At 41.1% G+C, this 19088-nt stretch overlaps 1 pseudogene; it reads right to left on the bottom strand.

The window, feature by feature from the left end:
- Positions 1 to 6378: 6378 nt before the first annotated feature.
- On the bottom strand, positions 6379 to 7690 carry LOC112808781 (heterogeneous nuclear ribonucleoproteins C1/C2-like; annotated as a pseudogene).
- Positions 7691 to 19088: the final 11398 nt, after the last annotated feature.

Genomic DNA, 19088 nt, shown 5'->3' with positions numbered 1-19088 from the left:
GTATAAGAAAGCAACTGATAAACTTTTGGGACTTCATCAAGATCAAAAGCTTCTGCACAGCAAAGGAAACAGTCAACAAAACAAAAAGGAAACCCACAGAATGGGAGAAGATATTTGCAAATGACACTATAGATAAAGGGCTGGTATGCAAGATTTATAAAGAACTTCTCAAACTCAACACCCAAAAAACAAGTAATCAAGTCAAAAAGTGGGCAGAAGATATGAAAAGACACTTCTCTGAAGAAGACATACAAATGGTTAATAGACACATGAAAAAATGTTCATCATCATTAGCCGTCAGGGAAATTCAAATCAAAACCCCATTGAGATACCACCTTAGACCAGTTAGAATGGCAAAAATGGACAGGGAAAGAAACAACAAATGTTGGAGAGGTTGTGGAGAAAGGGGAACCCTCTTACATTTTTGGTGGGAATGCAAGTTGGTACAGCCACTTTGGAAAACAGTGTAGAGATTCCTCAAAAATTTAAAAATAGAGCTACCCTATGACCCAGCAATTGCACTCCTGGGTATTTACTCCAAAGACACAGATGTAGTGAAAAGAAGGGCCATATGCACCCCAATGTTCATAGCAGCAATGTCCACAATAGCCAAACTGTGGAAAGAGCCGAGATGCCCTTCAACAGATGAATGGATAAAGAAGATGTGGTCCATATATACAGTGGAATATTACTCAGCCATCAGAAAGGATGAATACCCATCTTTTACATCAACATGGTTGGGACTGGAGGAGATTATGCTAAGTGAAACAAGTCGAGAAGGGAAAGTTAATTATCATATGGTTTCACTTATTTGTGGAACATAAGGAATAGCACGGAGGACATTAGGAGAAGGAAGGGAAAAATGAAGGAGGGGGGATATTGAGGGAGAGATGAACCATGAGAAACTTTGGACTCTGAGAAACAAACAGGGTTTTAGAGGGGAGTGGGGAGGGGGGATTGGTTAGCCCGGTGATGGGTATTAAGGAGGGCACGTACTGCATAGTGCACTGGATGTTATACGGAAACAATGGATCGTGGATCACCACATCAAAAACTAATGATGTATTGTATGGTGACTAACATAACATAATAAAATTTAAAAAAAGACAAGAAAAGGAAATTATAAATAATTGAAGATTGTGCAAATAAAAATGAACACAGGTAAGTAGTCAAATATTGAACTGAAAGATTAAGTGGAATATATTTATTACAAAATGCATTGCAAATTAAAAATTGGGCTAGAATGCATGAAACAAAATTAAGAGACCCTCTATGGGACTTAACACCATACCCACCCATAGATTCTGACACCAGGTCAATCTCCTACAGAATCTGGCACCAGGCCTGACTGCAGACTGCGGCACCAGGCCCACCCACCCACAGAAAATGGTGTCAATTCCACAATAGACAACTAAAGGAATATGGAAAACAATATATTAACAAAATAAGAAGTCTTACAAAGAAAGAGAAACCACATAAAAGAACAAAATAGAAAATCTGGAGTGGAAGAGTACAATGACTGAACTGAAAAATTCAATAAATAGCTTCAATGGTGTTGTAGTTTTAATGTTTTTATCACCCATTCATATGTTGAAATCCTAATGCATAATGTGGTATTATGAGATGGGACATACAAGAAGTTATAAGGTCATGAGTTTGGAGGCCTTATGAGTGGGATTAGTTCTTATTAAAGATATCCCACAGAGTTCCCCGTTCTTTTCCCATGTGAGGATACAATGACAAGTATGCCATCCAGAATTCACTACTTGACCATGCAGACACCCTGAACTTAGATTTCTGGACTTCAAAACCAGAGAAATTAATTGTTTAAATATTATACATCTTATTTTATTTTTCCTTCCCTTCCCCTATGTTCATCTGTTTTGTTTCTTAAATTCCACATATGAGTGAAATCATATGGTATTTTTCTTTCTCTGACTGACTTATTTTGCTTAGCATAATACCCTCTAGTTCCACCCACACCATTGCAAATGGCAGATTTTATTTTTTTGATGGCTGAGTAATATTCCATTGTATGTGTATACTACATTTTCTTTATCCAGTCTGTGGTATTTTGTTAGAAATGTTTGAATGGATTAAGACAAACAGCATTCTCAAGCAGAAAAAAAAAATCAGTGGACTCAAAGACAGGACATTTGAAATTGTACAGATAGAGGAACAAAAAGAAAAAAGAACTAGACATATTGTACAAGAATTGCTAAAAGGAGTTCTTCAAGTTGCAATGAAAGGGCACTAAAGAGAAACATGAAAACATATAAAAGTATAAATCTCATTGCTAAAGCAACATGAAAGCATATAAAAGTATAAATCTCACTGCTAAAGGTAAAGGCATAAACAAATACCAAATAATATAATGTAATGGTGATTTGTAAATCACTATTGACCCTGGTAAAAAGACAAAATATGAAAGTATTAAGAATAATTATAACCAGATTTCGAGGAACCTCCATACTGTTACCAAACTGTGGAATGAGCCAAGATGTTCTTCAACAGATGAATTGATAAAGAAGATGTGGTTTATATATACAATGGAATATTATTCAGCCATCAGAAAGGATGGATACCCACCATTTGCATAGACATGGATGGAACTGGAGGGGATTATACTAAGTGCAGCAAATCAAGCAGAGAAAGACAATTATCATATGGTTTCACTCATATGTTGGACATAAGCAATAGCACAGAGGACCATAGGGGAAGGGAGGGAAATCTGAAGGGGAAGAAATCAGCGAGGGAGAAGAACCATGAGAGACTATGGACCCTGGGAAACAAACTGAGGGTTTCAGACCAGAGGGGGGTGGGGGGAGGGGGTAGCAGGGTGATGGGTATTACGGAGGGCATGTGTTGTGATGAGTACCGGGTGTTATGCATAACTGATGAATCGTTGAACATTACATCAAAAACTAATGATGTACTATACTGTGGCTAATGAAACATAATAAAAAAATTATAACCAGATTTTGGTGTAGAGGGATGTCAGGAAGATTGTAGAATAGGAGCTCTTTCACTTGTAACCCATCTCAACAACAATAATTTGACAACAATATATGGACAATAGTGCTTTTGTGGGTGTTTGGGAATCTAGGTAGAAGATGTTGAAACTCCAGTGGAGTCCAAAACTGAAGACAGTCATTTTGAAAAGGGAGGAACAAAGCCAGGTGGCTGACTCTCCAACTGTTCTTCTGGCTACAGATAAAGAAACAGCTCTGTCCCATTTACTTGGCTACAGCCCCATTTGATTTTTGTCCTGCTACCACTAATATTTGCCAAGGGACCCAGGAGGAGTCAGGCCCAGCCATGCTCCAGGAAATAAGTCTACAGGTCTCAGTTGCAGGTGTATATCCAGATGTGGCCCATGACCTAGCTCCAATATTTCTCAGTCATGGATCAGGAGCCCCTGGAGGCAAACCCACCAAATTCAGTCTGACTGTATTTTCTGAAATGATTCTGTCACTGGGCTCAAGCCCCTCACAGCTGCAATTGACAACTGGTGTTGTGAGCCTGGGGATCCCCTGGGAGACACATCCATGTATACTCCAGAGATCCTGAAATGGCCTTGTATCAGTTTAGATCCCCTCATGGCAATTCAGAATAAATCTTACCATTCTTGGGATCTACCAGGAGACATGTCCATTTGAACCCCTAGAATCTTGAAATGGCCCTATAACTGGCTCCAGCTACTGGGACTTTTAGTCCATAAGCAGTCTTGCCAGGATAGGGATCCAGAAGGAAAAATGTTAGTCTGCACCACTGGAGATCCTGAAACAGCACAGTAACTTTGCTATAGTCCTTCTCAGATGAAGTCAATTAGCAGCCATGTCAGCCCAGGAGGCACCAGGAGACATGCTCATCAGTGCCCATGAAGATAATCCAAGGAACATTGGTTGGTTAGCAGATCCTGAAATAATTCTGTGACTTGGCTATAGCTCCTCTCAGCCATAGTCTGCATGCAGTCCCACTGAATGAGTGAGAAGCCAGGATATACTCCGTTAGTGTTCTTGGAAACATGTCAACAAATCTCACTCCGATGGCAGCTCCTGAAAGGCCCCTGAGGCATGCATACATCCTTCCCATCTATGGTCAGTGAACACTCCTACCTATCCAGAGATTAGGTGGAAGATAAACCTGTACTTGCCCCTGGAGCTGGGTATATATAACTTGGTCCTGGCTGTGGAATTTGAAGTAACCCAGAATCACATCAAGTCCTTCCATTCAAGGTTCAGGGCCAACCCTGACCACAGAGGGAAACACCAGTGACATAGCAGGAGCTCTTGCACAGAACTGGTAGGACACACACCAGTCCATGGAACTGATAACAACTATTGTTTGTAATTCCAAGTGCAGACCCTGAATTTGACACTTGTCCCAAAACTGGCGTTACTGAACAAGGTTTTGGTGGCAGTCCCCTCCACCTAGGGATCTGGCAGTAACTGCATATGGCCAAGATGTCGGAAACACACAGGTCAACCATGGACTTGTTCCACCCCAACTTGACTGTAATTCTTGAGATAACCCCCTCAGCCCTGGAATTGATAAAAGAATGTCTTTACATGCAGAAACCAGTCTGTAAGACTAAAGAAAGTGTATGCTTTTCCAAATGCAGAGAAAACAATGAAGGATACATGGAATTTGAATAATCAGGAAAACATGACATCATCAAAGAAAACTGATAAAGCTCCAGGAACTGATCCCCCAAAACAAATATCTATGAACCATCTAACAAAGAATTCAAAATACTCATCTTAACAAAATACAAGGAAATGCAAGAGAGTACATGGACAATTAAACAAAATCGGTAAAGCAATGCATGAACAAACTGAAAAGCTTAACGAAGTAATAAAAACAATTAAAAAGAACCAAAAAGAAATCCTGGGCCTGAAGAATACAATGAGAAACCAGACGAATTCATAGAGTGTCAACAGCAAATTTGATCATGCAAACAACAACAGCAACAACAACAAAACAATGGAACAGAACATAAGACAATGGAAATTAGCCAGTTAGAGAAACAAGAGAATGAAAAAGAGTGAAGAAAGTCTATGAGAATAATGGGCATTTTCAAAAAAATAAATATATGCATTACTGGAGGACCATAGGAAGAAGGATAAGAGAGAGGGGCGGATATATTATTTTCTTTCCTTTTTTAAATCTTTTTAATTTAAATTCAATTTAGTAAACATGTGTATTATTAGTTTCAGGAGTAGAATTTAGTGATTCATCAGTTGCATATAACACCCAGTGCTCATTACATCAAGTGTCCTCCTTAATGCCAATCACCAATTACCCCCTCCCCCACCCCCCTCCCCTCCAGCAACCCTCAGTTTATTCCCTATAGTTAAGAATCTTATGGCCAGCTTTCCTCTCTGTTTTTATTTTATTTTATTTTATTTTTCCTTCCCTTCCCATATGTTCATCTGGTTTTCAAACAAACCATCCTCTGGGTTGTTTCTTAAATTCTACATATGAGTGAAATCATATGGTATTTGTCATTCTCTGACTGACAGATTTCGCTTAGCATAATACCTTCTAGTTCCAGCCAAAGCATTGTAAATGGCAAGATTTCATTCTTTTTTGATGGCTGAGTAATATTCCATGTATATACATATATGCCACATCTTCTTTATCCTTTCATCAGTCAGTGGACATCTGGGGTCTTTCCATAGTTTGGCTATTGTGGACATTGTTGCTATAAACATTGGGATGCATGTGCCCCTTCGATTCACTATGTTTACATACTTTGGACAAATATCTAGAAGTGCACTTGCTGGGTCATAGGGACGTTTTATTTTTAACTTTTTTAGGAACCTCCATACTGTTTTCCGGAGTGGCTGCACCAGTTTGCATTTCCACCAACAGTATAAGTGTGTACCCCATTCTTCACATCCTTGCCAACATCTGCTGTTTCCAGAGTTGTTCATTTTAGCCATTCTGACCAGTGTGAGGTGGTATCTCATTTGGTTTTGATTTGTATTTACCTGATGGCCAGTGATGTTGAGCATTTTTTCATGTGTCTGTTAGTCATTGTATGTCTTCTTTGAATAAATATCTGTTCATGTCTTCTGCCCATTTCTTGACTGGATTTTTTTTGGTTTTTGGTTTTTTGGGTGTTGACTTTGATAAGTTCTTTATAGATTTTGGATACTAGCCCTTTATTTGATATGTCACTTGTGAATACCTTCTCCCAGTCTGTAGGTTGCCCTTTAGTTTTTTTTTTTTTAAACCTCACATTCTTTTTATTGTTAAGTCATAAAGAGGTCTCAAAATTAAAAGCAAAAATTACAGGGTAAGACTTAACATAACTACTAGGAACGTCAAAAGAAGTGAAAATGGGACTAGGTGCAGGGCAATATGAATTAACGAACATGGGAAGGACAAGAATGGGAAGAACAGTGAGCATGTGCTGAAGAAGATACTAGGGGAGAGGATCTGGTGAAAATTTTGATCTTAGACAAGTGCCTAGGTAAAGAAATAATGGGACAACATTTCTAAACCCCACTATGTGCTTAAGAGTCACCCTAGCCATTGGTGCTGTCTCTGTCATCCTCTCCTTCCTCAACCTCTTTTTCATCATCCTTGATCAACTCCAGCTGGTCATCCCCCCCGATCTTTTTTTTTTTTTAAGATTTTATTTATTTATTTGAGAGAATGAGATGGAGAGAGAGAGCATGGGGGGGGGGGAGTGTCCGAGGGAGAAGCGGATTCCCCGCTGAGCAGGGAGCCCAATGCGGGACTCGATCCCAGGACTCCAGGATCATGACCTGAGCCGAGGGCAGTCGCTTAACCAACTGAGCCACCCAGGCGCCCCCCCCCCCGATCTTCATTATCATCATCATCCAGTAGGTCCCCCTCCTCGGCAGAGTCATCTGCACCCCCCTCAGATTCCATCTTCACATTAGTCTCATTTTTCTTCAGGGAGCTGCTGCTCTGCTCCTCTTCTGACTTCTCATTCTTCATCTCCTTGTTTGCTCTGTTCTTTTTCAATTTCTTTCCAGTAGAGAATCCACTTTTTGTTTTATCTGGGTCAAATCCTTCTTAATCGTCTGAAGATCATCACCTTTCAACTTTCCAGACTTGGAAGAAGATCCTCGCTGTCCACCCTTAGAATTGAAGCCACTTTTGCCCCTTCGTGAGGTGTTTCCTGATACACGCTGTCATTTTGAAGGAACTACAGCCCGAGCAATAGGAGGAGGAGGAGGAGGAACACGTGCTGGGTAACGATACATTCTGTCATAATAATCTTCAAAGTCATAGTCCAAGTCAAAAGAGGAGCTGTACATCTCCGCTGCAGATCGTTTCACACCTGCTTTTCCTCAGTTCACTTTTGGCTCTGCGGCCAGATTAATATCTAAAACCTGGCCAGCAATCATTCTGCCATCCTCTCCTGCCGCAGTGGCCCGGGCATTTCTCTCATTAACATACTGAACGAAGGCAAAGCCCTTATGGACAGAGCAACTAACAATTTTGCCGTATTTTGAGAAGATCGCCGCCACATCAGATTTCTTGACCACAAGATTATTTAGATTCCCAATGAATACACGGGAGTTCATGGAGCGAGGATCTGTCTTGTTGGTAACATCGCTGGCCATTTTCTTTGATGATAAGGTTCCTCACAAAGTCGAAAAATGTAGCTGAAGATCAAAAATATCTCACAGAAGGGGGAAGGGAGAAGAAATTCCATTCTGAATCTCCTACTCCCGAGTTCTATGTGGAGAAGGCAATTGTTGCTCGAGGTGGACAACGCAGCCACACCACTCAGTCTTCGTCTCTTCACCGGTTGCCCTTTAGTTTTGTTGACTGTTTCCTTTGTTGTGCAAAAGATTTTATCCTGATGAAGTCACAATGGTTCACTTTTGCTTTTGTTTCCCTTGCCTTTGGAGATGTGTCTAGGAAGAAGTTGCTGCAGCCCAGGTCAAAGAGGTTGGTGCCTGTGTTCTCCTCTAGGATTTTGTTGGATTTCTGTCTCACATTTAGGTCTTTCATCCATTTTGAGTTTGTTTTTGTGTATGGTGTAAGAGAATGGTCCATTTTCATTCTTCTGCGTGGAGCTGTCAAGTTTTCCCATACCATTTGTTAAAAAGACTGTTTTTTTTCCATTGGTTATTCTTTCCTGCTTTTTTGAAGATTAGTTGCTCACAGAGTTGAGGGTCCATTTCTGGGTTCTCTATTCTGTTCCATTGATCTATGTGTCTGTTTTTGTGGCAGTACCATGATGTCTTGAGGATTACAGCTTTGTAATACAGCCTGAAGTCTGGCATTTGGGTTAACATACTACTGGGGCTTAAATTTGTAAGTATTTGCAATCATTGTGGCTTAACTCCAGGTACATTAAAAATTAGTGGGCTTAGCTCTGGAAGAGCCAAAGTGCTGTAGGAAACTGAGTCCCTACCCTTAAAGAGAAAGCATAACAAATAACCCCATTGAGAAACATCATAAAAGCAACAGTTTGGGAAAAACACCTAGGTTACACATGAAAATTTATTTAGTAATTACAGAAACTCCACTGGAATGGCAGGGATTTTTAGGATATTTCTGTAAGAACAAAATTTCTGGTGGGTGCCATTTCTCTTCCCCTCCCACATTGTAGATAGCTAGTCACTTGCAGGAACCAGTGCAAACACTCTCCACCTATGTTGCTAATACAACAAGCCCCATTCTTGCATTCCCCTGTGAATCCACCCATCTGACCCATCCCACTCCTCAGGCATCCTCCAAGTTACTCCTACATTGGGATGGGGAAGATAACCATATACATCAACATGCTGCAGTTCTAGCAGTCGAACTTTATACCTGGTAGTGCAAGGAGAGTACCTTGTCTATCAGTGCAACTGTAGTTCTGGCAGAGGGATGGAGGGCAGGCATCTATTCTGACTGCCAGACCTGCCCAGCAGCAAAAACTTCTCAGGGGCAATGAAGGGAAAGTACCCTGCAGTTTGGGGTACATGCAATTTCAGCAGATGGACAGAGGCCAGACACTTAGCCTGACTGCTGACACTGCCCAATGACAAGCCCAAGCCTCTTATAGTGCAAGGAATAAAATGTAGTTGATGCACCAAAAAACAGGAAAGGTAGGCAATTGCTGCTGGGTGGAATGAAAGCAAACGCAGCTGAGCCACAAAAGAAGGGTATATGCAGCCCACATAGGAGACATCCCTGGAGCACCTGGGTCTGGTGAATGGGAAGCATTGTGCTAGGGCACCATAGGATTTCTTCATAAGGCCACTACTTTCAAGATAATGATATGCATCTGAACTTCCCAATACTTAAAAACAAATACAGAGATTTAAATAAAATGAGGAGACAGAAAAATATGTCCCTAATGAAAGGACAGGAAAAAATCACGGTAACAGAGCTCAATAAAATTGAGATAAGAAATATGCATGGTCAATAATCCAGATGTAGAGGAGTTAAGATGGTGAAGCAGTAGGGGGACCCCATATTTGCCTCATGCTTTGAACACAGCCAGATAAATAACAAATTATTTAAAAAACCCAAGAAATTGATCTTAAGACTGAGACAACAAACTGCATATCTAGAAGAAAAAGAATGGTCGCATCAAGGAAGGTAGGAGTTGCAAAGAGTTGATTTGAGGGGGAAAGAATTGTGGGTGCTGTGGAAGGGAGGGAGCCCTGATCATGGAGAGAGGAGCAAGAGATAGATAGATAGAGAGGGAGAGAGAGAGAGAGAGAGAAACAGCACATGGGGGATAGCACAAGAAAAACTCTTACCCCAAATCATTGACTGGGAAAAGGAGAGGGGCTGAAAACCTCAGGTCTTTATAAGCAGTGGAGCTCAAATTCTGCAGTTTTAAAAGTCTGAGCCATCACTGGAGTCATGCCTGGCAGGCTTAGTGGGACTCCTGTGGGGAAGGAGGGCAGAGGCCTAGGAACAGACAATGTGCTCTGAGGAACCCCTGGGTTACACGAGGAGAAAGAGTTCCCCTTCTTGGAGTGCAATTAAGAGAGGTGACATGGCCTCTCCAGGAATAAAAGAACTGGTGGGATGCCACCTGTGCTGACCTGTTCACTGGCATAGGGACAGAGACACCTGCTGAAGGCAGCAAAACTTGGTGCTGGCTTTTTACTGCACTTTACCATGAACTCTGAACTGTTGCACAGTTGTGCAACTGCTTTTCTGGGACAAACCAGTACCAGCCACAGCATGGTGAAACCTTCCCCGAGAGGATCAGTACACATTTCACCATGCTGTGTCCCTAAAATTGGGAGTTTTAAAACCCAGGCACGCACCTGGCACCTGAGATAAAACACAGAACTGTACCACTTGGCAGGCAGACAGCTCAGACACAGACAGGGTGAAAGCAGGAATCTGATGGAAGCTGGGGACACAGGAGTGGAGAATGTTCATTCTTCTTTGAGGGTTTCCTGAAGAGTGGCACATGCAAGCTCCCTGCCCCAGGAATGAGAGAGGGGGTTGATACCATTTTGTCTCACCTGCCCATCAGCACTGACTAACTTCAGTGAGCAATAGAGAGCTCCTGCTGGAGCTCCCACTGAAGAAAATTGATTAACCTCCAGTGGGAGCTCTCTATTGCTCACTGAGAGCTCACTGGAGCTGATTACACCAAGCCCCATCCCCATGCACTCTGCAGGTGCACTTTACTAAGGCAGGTGTGCCTGAGAACCAGTGCACCAGGTCCCTCACCCAGAACAGCATAAACCCCCTGCATGTACCAAGTCTACTGATTGTAAGGTGCTGCAATACTTCAGCTGTAGGTGAAATTAGATCTAATTTCAAAACATAACTAGTTAAAACTTGGCACACAATGGACAAGGTCCCAACAGTACCCATGGCAGGTAAGAAGAAACTCTGCAGAGGACTGACCTTAGGGAAGGAGCAACCAAAACACAACATCAGAGTGCATTCTCTGAAACACTTCCTGAAGAACCAGGCCCAAGACATTATAGGACCTCTTCTTTTTTTTTAAGATTTCATTTATTTTTTTGACAAAGAGAGACACGGTGAGAGAAGGAACACAGCAGGGTGAGTGGGAGAGGGAGAACAGGCTTCCCGTGGAGCAGGGAGCCCAATGTGGGGCTCAATCCCAGGACCCTGGGATCATGACCTGAGCCGAAGGCAGACGCTTAACGACTGAGCCACCCAGGAGCCCCTAGGACCTCTTCTTAATATAGCCATTACTCTCATGCTTAGGAAGCATAAGAGGCTTTACACACACACACACACACACACACACACACACACACACACACTGATCTATACAAAATGAAAAGACAGTGGAATTCACTCTGAAAGAAAGAACAGGAAGAAGTCATGACTAGGGATTTAATCAAAACAGTTGTAAGCTGAACCAGAATTTAAAGCAACAGTTATAAGGATATGAGCAGGGCTTGAGAAAAGCATAGAAGACACTAGAGAATCCCTTATGCAGTATAAAAGAACTAATATTTAGCCAGGCCAAAATAAAAATGCTATATCTGAGATGCAAAACTGACTGGATGCAATGAGAATGAGAATGGACAAAGCAGAGGAATGAATCAGTGATACAGAAGATAAAATTATGGAAAATAATAAACCTGAAAAGAAGAGAGAAAGAAAAGTGTTGGATCACTAATGTAGGTTTAGGGAAAACAGTACCTCCTTAAAGCATAATAACATTTGTGTCATAGAAGTACCAGAAGAAGAGAGGGAAAAGGGAGCAGAAAGTTTATCTGAGCAAATTACAGCAGAAAAATTCCCTAATCAGGGGACAGAAACAGACATCAAAATCCAAAACCCAAAAGCACAGGAACTCATATTAAATTCAACAATACACAACAATCATCAAGATATTTCATTGTCAAGTTCACAAAATATGGGGAGAGGGAAAAGATGGCAGAGGAGTAGGGGATCCTATTTCAACTGGTCCCTGGAATTGAGCTGGATATCTACCAGACCACTCTAAACACCCATGAAATCAGCCTGAGATGTAAGAAGATAGATCCTGATCTCTACAAATAGAATATTGCAGGTGTTTGGATTTGAGGTAGGAAGCGGGGAGCTGTGATTCCACGGGCAAGTATCAGAGGATAAACAGAAGAGGGAGGGAGACAAGCTGTCAGGATCCTACACCACCCGTGAGCAATAGTCTCCCCTGCTGGGGACTGGGCAGAGACTCGCAGAATGGTAGTGATGGGGAAAGGAGTTTAGGGTAGGACCACCAGCGGAAACCGGAGTGGTGGGGCCACGTATGCCAACTTGGGGTGGCTGGCGGTTTTAGAAGCACAAATCGCAGAGACATGCCCTGACCGGGAGGCAAGGACTGGGAGCACTGCTGAGGCATGCACAACCCAGGATGCTGCAGTTTATAGCAGCACACACAGAAATGGAGATAATGTGGCCTAGAGAGCTCAGTGAAGAACAGACTGTGATCTCCCTCCTCTGAGGCAGAGGGTTGGAAACAATTTCTTCTGCTCTGACTCTCGGAAGAGATGCGGAAAGCCACCAGGGAAAGCTTTCATAGAACAAAAGCCCTCCCAAAATGGTTTTCACTAAGCCCATTCCCCCCCGCACACACACACAGGGGGCAGGGCAACTTTGCCCAAACAGGGTTGCCTGAGTAACATCACAGCATGCCCCTCCCCTGAAGACAGGCTGGGAGAACAAGAGGCCAACAACCCTAAGGTCCTTATAAAACAGGTGCATCTTGCTTGGGTTGTGGTCAATAATTTGGACTCTGTACATTCCCTTGACCAACCCTCAACAAAATGACTAAGAGGAGGAACCCCCAAAATAGGAAAGACTCAAAGACTATGACTTCTGCCACAGATTTACAAATGGATTCTGATATAACCAAAATGTCGGAAATGGAATTCAGGCTAGCAATTGTGAAGACGATAGCTAGAATGGAGAAATCAATTAATGGCAACATAGAGTCTCTAAGGCCAGAAATGAAAGCTGAAATGGCAGAACATCAAAATACTATCAATGAGATCCAATCTAATCTAGATAATCTAATAGCTAGGGTAAGTGAGGTAGAAGGATGAGTAAGTGACCTGGAAGACAATTTAATAGATAAAAAGGGAAAAGAGGAGGCCAGGGAAAAACAACTCAGAATCCATGAAAATAGAATCAGAGAAATAAGTGATGCCATGAAACGTTCCAATGTCAGAATTATTGGGATCCCTGAGGGGGTGGAGAGAGAGAGAGAGAACTAGAAGATATATTTGAGCAAATCATAGCTGAAAACTTCCCTAATCTGGGGAATGAAACAAACATTCGTGTCCTAGAGGCAGAGAGGACCCCTCCCAAGATCAAGGAAAACGGGCCAACACCCTGGCATGTAATAGTAAAACTCGCAAATCTTAGAACCAAGGAAACCATCTTAAGGGTGGTTAGGTGGAAGAGATTCCTTATGTACAGAGGGAGGAACATCAGAATAACGTCAAACCTATTCACAGAGACCAGGCAACCAGAAAGGGCTGGCAAGACTTATTCAGGGTGCTAAATGAGGAGAACATGCAGCCAAGAATACTTTATCCAGCAAGGCTGTCATTTAGAATGGATGGAGAGATGCAGAGCTTCCAAGACTGGCAGAAACTGAAAGAATATGTGACCACTAAGCTGGCCCTGCAAGAAATACTAAGGGGGGGATTTATAAAAGGAGGAAGACCCCAAGAGTGATATAGAAAAGAAATTTACAGAGACAATCTATAGAAACAAGGTGTTCACAGGCAACATGATGACAATAAATTCTTATCTTTCGATAATCACTCTCAACGTGAATGGCTTAAATGCTCCCATAAAATGACACAAGGTTGCAGATTGTATAAAAAGACAAGACCTATCCATATGTTATCTACAAGAGACTCATTTTGAACCTAAAGATACATCTGGACTGAAAGTAAAGGGATGGAGATCCATCTTCCATGCCAATGGACCTCAAAAGAAAGCTGGGGTAGGAATTCTTATATCAGACAAATTAGATTTTAAACTAAAGACTGTGGTTAGAGACACAGAAGGACATGATATCGTTCTTAAAGCATCTATCCAAGAAGATCTAACAATTTTAAGTATCTACACCTTAGGGACAGCATAAGCCAACTGTTCACCAAAATAAAGTCATATTGATAACAATACATTAATTGTAGGAGACCTCAATACTCCACTCTCAGCAATAGACAGATCATCTAAGCAGAAAATCAACAAAGAAACAAGAGCTCTGAATGACACACTGGACCAGGTGGACCTCATAGATATATACAGAACATTTGACCCTAAAACAGGAGAATACTCATTCTTCACGAGTGCACATGGAACTTTCTCTAGAAGAGACCACATACTGGGTCACAAATCAGTTATCAACTGATACCAAAAGACTGAGATTATTCCCCGCATATTCTTTCTCCCAAGAGTGAAATGGGAAGCAATTGACAACCTGAATAGGCCAAAACCAGTAATAAGATTGAAGCAGTGATCAGAAACCTCCCAAAAAACAAGAGTCCAGGGCATGATGGATTCCCTGGGGAATTCTACCAAACATTCAAAGAAGAAATAATACCTATTCTACTGAAGCTGTTTCAGAAAATAGAAACAGAAGGAAATCTTCCAGACTTATTCTATGAGGCCAGCATTACCTTAATACCCAAACCAGGCAAAGAGGAGAATTTCAGACTGATATCCCTGATGAATATGGATTCCAAAATCCTCAACAAAATCCTAGCTAACAAGATCCAACATTAAAATGATCATCCACCATGACCAAGTGGGATTCATCCCCGTGTTGCAAGGGTGGGTCAACATTTGCAAATCAATCAATGTGATAGAACACCTTAATAAAAGGAGAGAGAAGAACCATCAGGTCCTCTCAATTGATGCAGAAGAAGCATTTGACAAAATACAGCATCCTTTTTTGATTAAAACTCTTCAGGGTATAGGGATAGAGGCAGCATTCCTCAAGTTCATAAAATCCATCTATGAAAAACCCACAGCGAATATCATCCTCAGTGGGGAAAAGCTGAGAGCCTTTCCCTGAAGATCAGGAACACTACAAGGATGCCCATTCTCACCACTATTGTTCAACACAGTACTAGAATTACTATGAGCTACCCTATGACCCACCAATTGCTGTACTAGTTATTTATCCCAAATTGACAAATATAATCATCCTAAAGTTCACATGCTCCCCAGTGTTTTTTTATTATTATTGTGTTATTTTAATCACCATACATTATAGCACCAATGTCCACAATAGCCAAACTATTGAAAGAGCTGAGATGTCCATTGACTAATGTATGGATAATAAAGATGTAGTGTATATATATATATATATATATATATATATATATATATATATATATACAATGGATTATTATTCAGCCATAAGAAAGAATGAATTCTTACCATTTACATTAGTGTGGATGGAACTGGATGGTATTATGTTGAGTGAAATAAGTCAGAGAAATACAATTATCAAATGGTTTCTCTCCTATGTGGAATATAAGAAACAGTACAGAGGATCATAGGGGAAGGGAGGGAAAACTGAATGGGAAGTCATCTGAGAGGGAGAAAATGCATGAGAGATTCTTAACTGTAGGAAACAAACTGTAGGTTGCTGGAGGGGAGTTTGGTGGGGGTGGGGTAATTGGTTGATGGACATTATAGAGGATTTGTGATGTGATGAGCACTGGGTGTTATACGTGAATAATAATTTATTGAGCAGTACCTCTGTAACTAATGATGCACTATAAGTTGGCTAATTGAATTTAAATGAAAATAAAGAACGAAAACAAACGAGTCTCTCTCTGGCAGTATATAGATGGGTGTTTTTTTTTAATCAAATGGGACACCCTATGTCTTTTGATTGCAGTGTTTGGTCCATTTTCATCCAATGTAATTGTTTATAGATACATATTTATTGCTATTTTGTTACTCGTTTTCTCATTTTTTCTGTAAATTCTCTGAACCTTTCTTGTCTTTGCCAGTTTGGATTCTTTTATTTAAAAAAAGATTTTATTTATTTACTTGAGAGAGAGAGAGATCGAGATCAAGCAAAGCAGTCTGGGGGAAGGGCAGAGGGAGAGAGAGAAGCAGAGTCCCCGCTTAGCAGGGAGCCTGATGTGGGACTTGATCCCAGCATCCTGGGATCATGACCTGAGCCAAAGGCAGACACTAACTGAGCCACGCAGGCACCCTGGACTCTTTTCCCTCAAAGATTACCCTCTGATATATCTTGCAGAGCTGATTTATTGGTCATGACCTCATTTAGGTTTTTTTGTCAGGGAATTTCTTTATCTCTCCTACTTTCCTGAGTGATAGCGTTGTTGCAGAGAGTATTCTTGCTGCAAATTTTCCCATGTAGCACTTTGATTATATCATGCCACTAGCTTCTGGCTTGCTAAATTTCTGTTAAGAATCTCCCAACTAGCCTCATGAGTTAAGGACTTCCTTTTAAGTTAAGAACTTCTTTTGTATTGCTCTTTTTAAGATTTTTTTATAGCTATGTTTTGCAAATTTGACTACAATACATCTTGATGTTGGCTGACTTTTGTTGATTTTGATAGGAGTTCTCTGTGCCTCCTGGATCTAGATGTCTGTTTCCTTCCCACAAGTAGGGATGCTTTCAGCTATTATTTCCTGAAATAAATTTTCTTCTCCCTTTTCCCTCTTCTTATTCTGGGAATCCTATAATATGAATGTTACTACATTTATTGGAGTTACTGAGTTCTCTAAGTCTGTTCTCATGTTCCATAATTCTTTCTCTCTTTTGTTCAGCTTCATTATTTTCCATTATTTTGTCTTCTATATTACTATTTCATTCATCTGCTTCTTCCAGCCCTTATTTTCTTTCCATCAAGACTTTTCCCAATCTCATTTATTGCATTCTTCATTCTGACTCATTTTTTCACTCCTTTTTCTCTGTGGTAAGGGTCTCCCTGATGTCTTCTCATTTCTCAAGCCATGTGTATCCTTATCATTTTTGCTGTAAATTCTCCACTGGGCATGTTACTTATATCTGTTTCACTTAGATCTCTGGCCTGGCCTTATCTTGTTCTTTCATTTGGGATAAATACTTCCATCTTCACATTTTTTCTAAGTCTCTGACTTCTCTATGTTAGTAATACCAGTTATATTTTCTGCTACTGAGAGTAATGGCTTAATGAAGAAGAAGTCATATAGAGTTCAGGGCCTTGCGCTTTGGAGAGTGTCCTGTGGTTTGTGCCACGTGCAGTTGGCTGTTGTGTTTTGTCTTCACTATTCTTCTGGGTAGTTGTCTTCAGAGGCCCCCTTGCCTGCTCTGTGCTGTTTGTTCCCTGGTCTGAATGTGGCTAGTCATAAGTAGATGTGCTTTAATCTGCTTGTGAAATGATACCTGACATGTCCTCCACCAGAATGGAGGCCCTGCAGAACTTTCTGGTCAGGAGATGTCATATGAGCAGGGATTTGTGCTGGTTTTCTGGTGTAAGGGCCTGTTGTATTGTGACTGAGGCAAGGCAGACTGAGAAGGGCGGTCCCACCAGATCACATGGGTGTGGGACATGGTGTATGCAACTTAGGCAGCCAGTGGGTACTACCCTGCAACCTGCATGTGGTACTATGTTTGTGCTGAGGGGTTGGGGAGTAAAATGGTGTCAGCCATCTCCTTTATTCCTGGAGAGATGTTGCAAAGAATACTGACTCTCACATATGCACTGTAAGAAGAGCAAATATTCTCCCCACTTTGTGCCCCAGGCACTCTTCATTTTGCTGTTTCCATTCTGTCTGCCCTCATCTTGCAAGAACTCATGAAATTCAGCTGCTCTCAGTTTCAAAGCCAATGGCTTTGGGGAAATGTTCTGTGCATTCCCCTGTGTGCTCCCCTCTCCCTCACCATTCTCCATAACCACAGCTCCCTCTCCTTCACAACACCTGTGATCCATTTCTCCCCTAAACCATGTCTCTACACTTCCTTCCTACTTTGATGTGGCCTGTTCTCTCCCTTTATTTGTGGAGTTTTTCTGTCAGTCTTCAAGTCGATTTCTGGGGTATTCAGGAAGAATTGATGATTATCTAGTTGAACTGGTGGGACAAAGTGAGCCTGGCATCCTCCTAATCTGCTGCTATCTTCCTACTCTTCAGTATTTTCTTAATACCCATTTACACTTTGACCCATTTTCCTACTCATCTCACCTCTGGTAGCCATCAGTTAGTTCTCTATGCTTAACTGTGTGTTGCTTGGTTTATCTCCCTTTCTTTTTTTCCCCCCATTTGCTCATTTGTTTTGTTTATTAAATTCAACATATGAGTGAAATCATATGGTATGTGTTTTTCTCTAAACTGACTTATTTTGCTTACCATAGTACATTCTAGCTCCATCTATGTTGCTGCAAATGGAAAGACTTCATTCTTTTTGATGCCTGAGTAATATTCCATTGTGTATATATACACCTCATCTTTATCCATTCATCAGTCAATGGATATTTGGGCTCTTTTCATAGTTTGCTTATTGTTGATAATGCTTCTCTAAACATTAGGGTGCACGTGTCCCTTCGAATTTGTATTTTTGTATCCTTTGGGCACACACCTACTAGTGAAATTGCTGCGCCATAGGGTAGTTCTATTTTTAACTTTTTCAGGAAACTCCATACTGTTTTCCAGAATGGCCGCACCAGTTTGTATTACATCAATAGTGTAGGAGGGCACACCTTTGTCCCTGTCCTTGCTAACCTCTGTTGTTTCCTGTGTTGTTGATTTTAGCCATTCTGACAGGTATGAGGTGATACATAATTGTGCTTTTGATTTGTATTTCCCTGATGAGAGATGTTGAACATCTTTTCATGTATCTATTAGCCATCTCCCTGTCTTCTTTGGAAAGGGGTCTATTATTGTCTTCTGCCCATTTCTTAATTAGGTTATTTGATTTTTGGTGTTGAATTTGATTAAGTTCCTTATAGATTTTGGATACTAACCCTTTATCAGATATGTCATTTGCAAATACGTTCTCCCATTCTGGAGGCTGCCTTTTCGTTTCGTTGTTTGTTTCCTTGGCTGTATAGATTTTTATCTTGATGAAATCCCAACAGTTCATTTTTGCTTTTGTTTGTTTTGCCTCTGGCAACATGTTTAGTAAGAAGTTG

The sequence above is a fragment of the Callorhinus ursinus genome, unplaced genomic scaffold (assembly GCF_003265705.2).
Source record: "Callorhinus ursinus isolate GAN/ISIS: 27379988/994484 unplaced genomic scaffold, GSC_fseal_2.0 scaffold104, whole genome shotgun sequence".
Taxonomy (NCBI): Eukaryota; Metazoa; Chordata; class Mammalia; order Carnivora; family Otariidae; genus Callorhinus; species Callorhinus ursinus.
This window is presented reverse-complemented; position numbering and strand designations above follow the sequence as displayed.